We start from the raw sequence: 5,584 nt of genomic DNA, 5'->3' as shown, positions 1-5,584 counted from the left end.
AAGAGTTGGAGTGAATGGGTGCTTTTCGGAGTGGCGGGCGGTGGCTAGTGGTGTGCCGCGGGGTTCTGTGCTGGGGCCCCAGCTGTTTACATTGTACATTAATGATTTAGACGAGGGGATTAGATGTAGTGTCTCCAGATTTGCGGATGACACTAGGTTGGGTGGCGGTGTGAGCTGCGGGGAGGGTGCTGTGAGGCTGCGGAGTGACTTGGATGGGTTGGGTGGGTGGGCAAATGCGTGGCAGATGAAGTATAATGTGGATAAATGTGAGGTTATCCACTTTGGTGGTAAAAATAGAGAGACAGACTATTATCTGAATGGTGACAGATTAGGAAAAGGGAAGGTGCAACGAGACCTGGGTGTCATGGTACATCAGTCATTGAAGGTTGGCATGCAGGTACAGCAGGCGGTTAAGAAAGCAAATGGCATGTTGGCCTTCATAGCGAGGGGATTTGAGTACAGGGGCAGGGAGGTGTTGCTACAGTTGTACAGGGCCTTGGTGAGGCCACACCTGGAGTATTGTGTACAGTTTTGGTCTCCTAACTTGAGGAAGGACATTCTTGCTATTGAGGGAGTGCAGCGAAGATTCACCAGACTGATTCCCGGGATGGTGGGACTGACCTATCAAGAAAGACTGGATCAACTGGGCTTGTATTCACTGGAGTTCAGAAGAGTGAAAGGGGACCTCATAGAAACGTTTAAAATTCTGACGGGTTTGGACAGGTTGGATTCAGGAAGAATGTTCCCAATGTTGGGGAAGTCCAGAACCAGGGGTCACAGTCTAAGGATAAGGGGTAAGCCATTTAGGACCGAGATAAGGAGGGACTTCTTCACCCAGAGAGTGGTGAACCTGTGGAATTCTCTACCACAGGAAGTAGTTGAGGCCAATTCACTAAATATATTCAAAAGGGAGTTAGATGAAGTCCTTACTACTCGGGGGATCAAGGGGTATGGCATGAAAGCAGGAAGTGGGTACTGAAGTTTCATGTTCAGCCATGAACTCATTGAATGGCGGTGCAGGCTAGAAGGGCTGAATGGCCTGCTCCTGCACCTATTTTCTATGTTTCTATGTTTCTATCTGTTTCAATGGTGAAACAGCATCTGATTCTACTGCTCCTTGTAAGATTCACAATGTAACTCTTGTACTCTGGATTACTGTGGGACTGACTGCTTCTGCTGCCTGTGATAGTAGGATTGAGGCCAGTTCTGTGTCTCTGCGCTCTGTGAGTGATAATGTACTTACTGTGTGTGGGAAGGAGCTGCCTGCACTGGTTGACAGTCCGTGTATGCCAGCAGTGTGGATTGACACTGTGTCAGTGTCTATCTGTTCCTGTGTTTGTGAGTAAGTGAGTGAAAATGGATCTGTCTCTCAGTGCGATATGTTTGGACTTTGAAACAACATCTTATTGTACTGCTCTAAGTGACTGTGGGATTCATAATGTAACTCTGGAAATTCAGATCACTGTGGGACTGACAGCTTCTGCTGCCTATGACAATAGGATTGAGACCAGTTTTGTGTCTCTGCGCTCTGTAAGTGATAATATACTTACTGTGAGTGAGAAGGAGCTGACAGCACTGTTCCTTGTGTTCCGGGTGGAGGAAAGATCACATTTATTCAGGCTCAGTGAAGTACTTCTCTCTGAGAATAATAATACGAGAACATTATTAGTTATGATATGGACAGGTGAGTGGGAGACTATAAAAAGTAAAGTTATAATTAACATGTTTGTTTATAATAAAGTAAAGTATCTGGAGAGGGGAACCACGATACGAACAGCACTGGTCCATGAATAGGACCACCCGATTGGAACAGTTCAGGTTTATATCTCCCACTCCCATGGGACTACTTGTAAAATTCTGAATCTCTTCCTGGAATATAACTATAGTACCTGGGCTGTACAACAATTGTTTTCAGACTTTTGAAACCGAGTTGAGGGCCTGTGTAGTTAACAGAATGTCACAGGGCCCAGATCCTGATGTATCTGAGGGAGCGACAGGCTCTCGATCACCAGCAACACGGTTCTGGACAACTCAATGCACCAAAACAAAATAACCGATGCTTGAAATGTCTTCTCCCACACTCCTCACCTGGTGTCTGCAATAGATACACTTTGTGAAACTTCTCACATCCTCACTGTCAGGCTGTGTTTCCACTGTTCACTGTCGAAGAACAACAGACACGATGAGATTGGGACTGAATCAGGAACATTCACTACTGATTTGGGGAAAGAAAGCAGCAATGATTTGAAAGAGCGAGTTGATTTACTTTCACTGTTACCCCACACTGTGTACACAACTATTTTAGTAAAACAATAAATCAAGTGCCCCCTTATTAAAGGGGCATTAAAACAGACAAATTTAACTTTGGCATTAAATGGATCAAATTAAAATTTGGTTCCTGGGGGTGATGATGCACTCCAGTCCCTCTGGCGCCCATCTCTCACGGAAGGCCACGAGCATAGCGGTGAACACCGCGTGCTCCATCTCCAGGGACACCCTGGCACGAACATAACCGTGGAAGAGAGGCAGGCAGTCAGGCTGAACACCCCCTCGACCGCCCGTGGCCTGGACCGGTTAATGGCTACCTTGGCCATGCCCAGGAGCAGTCCTACGAGGAGGCCTTCCGATCTGCCCGCTCCCCTCCGCACAGGGGGCCCAAAGATCAGGAGCGGGGGACTGAAGTGCAAACGATTAACGAGTGTCACCCTTATGCAGGAGCCATCAAGCAAACTCTGCCAAGTAACGTTCATTGGTTCATGTGCAACGGCATGCCGAGAACCATGAGATGCTACTGTAAGATCTGCTTACAACCAGAGTCATCAGAGGACCATTTTATCCTCAACTAGAAAGTAAGAGACTGTCCACACACAGCCCGAGAATGGCCTCTCCCTTCCCCCACTCACGCCATGTTCCGGAACTAGTTCCTGCTCCACTCTGCCTCTGACAAACAAACAGCCCCCGACGGAATTAAACCAGGAACGTTCAGTCCTGGTTAGGAGAGCGAAAGCAGCAATGATTGTAAACAGCAGATTCTGCCCATTCTGTCTCCCTTCCCCCTGGACACACACTGTCCACACACAGCCCGAGAATGGCCTCTCCATCCCCCCAATCACACCACGCACTGACACTGGTTCTTGCTCCACTCCGCCCCTTACACACAGATCCCCGACTCTCCCCGGACTCAGTGCCGGTCTCTGAGCCCATCTGCGGACACGCTCCCAAAGCGCTGCGCTGCTGTAAGGAGGCTGCTGCTCGCTGCCTTACCCCAAAGCCGCGGGCTCTCCATTCCCGGCTGTTTGAAACCATCTTCTTCCGCTCACTGAGTGAATGGCGATCACAGGCAGGACTGGGGGAGGGGAGGGAGCATGCGCTCTTCTGCTCACTGGGAATCGACACAGGGGGCGGGGCTGAGCCGCGCATGTGCGGCTCTATGCAATAATTCAGCCTGTAAAAATCAAAATGCACCTTTCCCAATTTACTTTTATCAGAATCTGAACAAAGGAACTGGGCCTGGGGGGAAAGGACAGAGAATGATTAAAGCTGGGAGCCTTGTCCCTTGGAGATGCTCAATTTGGGATCATTCTGTGCAGGGTGTTTCTCTCTCCATGAGCCCGTCTTCACAAAGCAATCCTGCAGAAACATCGGAGGGACGAGGGAGTGGGAGTGTTTGCTGGGACCGTGCAGGAGTTAATATCTGACAGAAACAGTCCGAGATTAGTTTAAACACTCTCACTGTGAGTAATATCGAAGTGTACAATCAAGAGGTTATAGGTAGGGAGGAACTTATTACAATCACTGTCACTAATGAAGTAGTACTCGGTAAAATAATGGGACTAAAGGCGGACAAGTCCCCTGGACCTGATGACTTACATCCTGTGGTCTTAAGAAATGTGGCTGTAGAGATAGTGGATGCATTGTTTGTAATCTACCAAAATTCCCTGGATTCTGGGGAGGTACAAGCAGATTGGAAAATTGCAAATGTTTAAAAAAGGAGGCAAACAAAAAGCAGGAAACTATAGACCAGTTAGCCGAACATCTGTTGTTGTGAAAATGCTGGAGTCCATTATTAAGGAAGCAGTAGCAGGACATTTGGAAAAGCATGATTCAATCAAACAGAGTCAGCATGGTTTTATGAAAGGGAAATCATGTTTGACAAATTTGCTGGAAGTCATTGAGGATGTAACAAGCACGGTAGATAAGGGGCAACCTGTGGATGTGGTGTATTTGGATTTCCAGATGGCATTCGATAAGGTTTCACATAAGAGGTTACTGCACAAGATAAAAGCTCATGGGATTGGGAGCAATATATCAGCATGGATAGAGAATTGGCTAACTAACAGCAAACAGAGAGTCAGGATAAATGGGTCATTTTATGGTTGGCAAACAGTGATGAGTGGGGTGCCACAGGGATCGGTGCTGGGTCCTCAACTATTTACAATCAATATTAATGACTTGGATGAAGGGGCCGAGTTTAATTTAGCCAAGTTTGCTGATGATACAAAGATGGGTGGGAAAGCAAATTGTGATGAGGACACAGTAGATATGCAAAGGGATCTCGACAGGCTAAGTGAGTGTGCAAACATTTGGCAGATAAGAACATAAGAAATAGGAGCAGGAGTAGGCCATATGGCCCCTCGAGCCTGCTCCACCATTTAATACAATCATGGCTGATCCGCTCATAGACTCAGGTCCACTTCCAGATGGAGTATAATGTGGGAAAATGAGAGGTTATCCATTTTGGCAGAAATAATAGAAAAGAAAATTATAATTTAAATGGAGAAAAATTACAATGTGCAGCAGTACAGAGAGCCTTGGGGGTCCTTGTGCATGGAACACAAAAAGTTAGTGTGCAGGTACAGCAAGTAATCAGTAACACAAATGGAATGTTGGCTTTTATTGCAAGGGGGATAGAGTCTAAAAGCAGAGAAGTCCTGCTACAACTGTACAGGGTATTGGTAAGGCCACACCTGGAGTACTGTGTACAGTTTTGATCTTCATATTTAAGGAAGGATATACTTACATTGGAGGCTGTTCAGAGAAGGTTCACTCGGTTGATTCCGGAGATGAGGGGGTTGATTTATGAGGAAAGGTTTGAGTAGGTTGGGTCTGTACACATTGGAGATCAGAAAAATGAGAGGTGATCTTATTGAAACTTATAAGATAATGAGGGGGCTTGGCAAGGTGGATGCAGAGAGGATATTTCCACATGGGGGCAACTAAAACTAGGTTGCATAGTTTTAGAATAAGGGACCGCCCATTTAAAATTGGGATGAGGAGGAATTTCTTCTCTGAGGGTTATAAATCTATGGAATTATCTGCCCCAGACAACTGTGAAGGCTGTGTCATTGAATATATTTAAGGCGGAGATAGACAGATTTTTGAGCGATGAGGGAGTAAATGGTTATGGGGAGGGGGCAGGGAAGTGGAGCGGAGTCCATGATCAGATCAGCCATGATCTTATTGAATGGCAGAGCAGGCTCGAGGAGCCAAATGGCCTACCCCTGTTCCGATTTGTTATGTTCTTATGGCGCTGAGCTGCAAGATTGCAGAGACTGCAACAGGCAAGCGAGTGATAAATGTGTGA

The 5,584-nt window shown here is 46.7% G+C and overlaps 1 long non-coding RNA gene across 1 annotated transcript; it reads right to left on the bottom strand.

Annotated features, from left to right (window-relative positions):
• Positions 1-1,581: 1,581 nt before the first annotated feature.
• On the bottom strand, positions 1,582-3,325 carry LOC139248215 (uncharacterized). Its single transcript, XR_011591006.1, has 3 exons — positions 3,265-3,325; positions 2,089-2,160; positions 1,582-1,639 (listed from the first exon to the last, which is right to left on the bottom strand). It is a non-coding gene; the product is annotated as an uncharacterized lncRNA (long non-coding RNA).
• Between the last annotated feature and the right edge of the window lie 2,259 nt (positions 3,326-5,584).

This window comes from Pristiophorus japonicus, unplaced genomic scaffold, assembly GCF_044704955.1.
Source record: "Pristiophorus japonicus isolate sPriJap1 unplaced genomic scaffold, sPriJap1.hap1 HAP1_SCAFFOLD_29, whole genome shotgun sequence".
Taxonomy (NCBI): domain Eukaryota; kingdom Metazoa; phylum Chordata; class Chondrichthyes; family Pristiophoridae; genus Pristiophorus; species Pristiophorus japonicus.
Note: the sequence above shows the minus strand (reverse complement) of the source record. Positions and strands in the feature narration are given on the sequence as shown.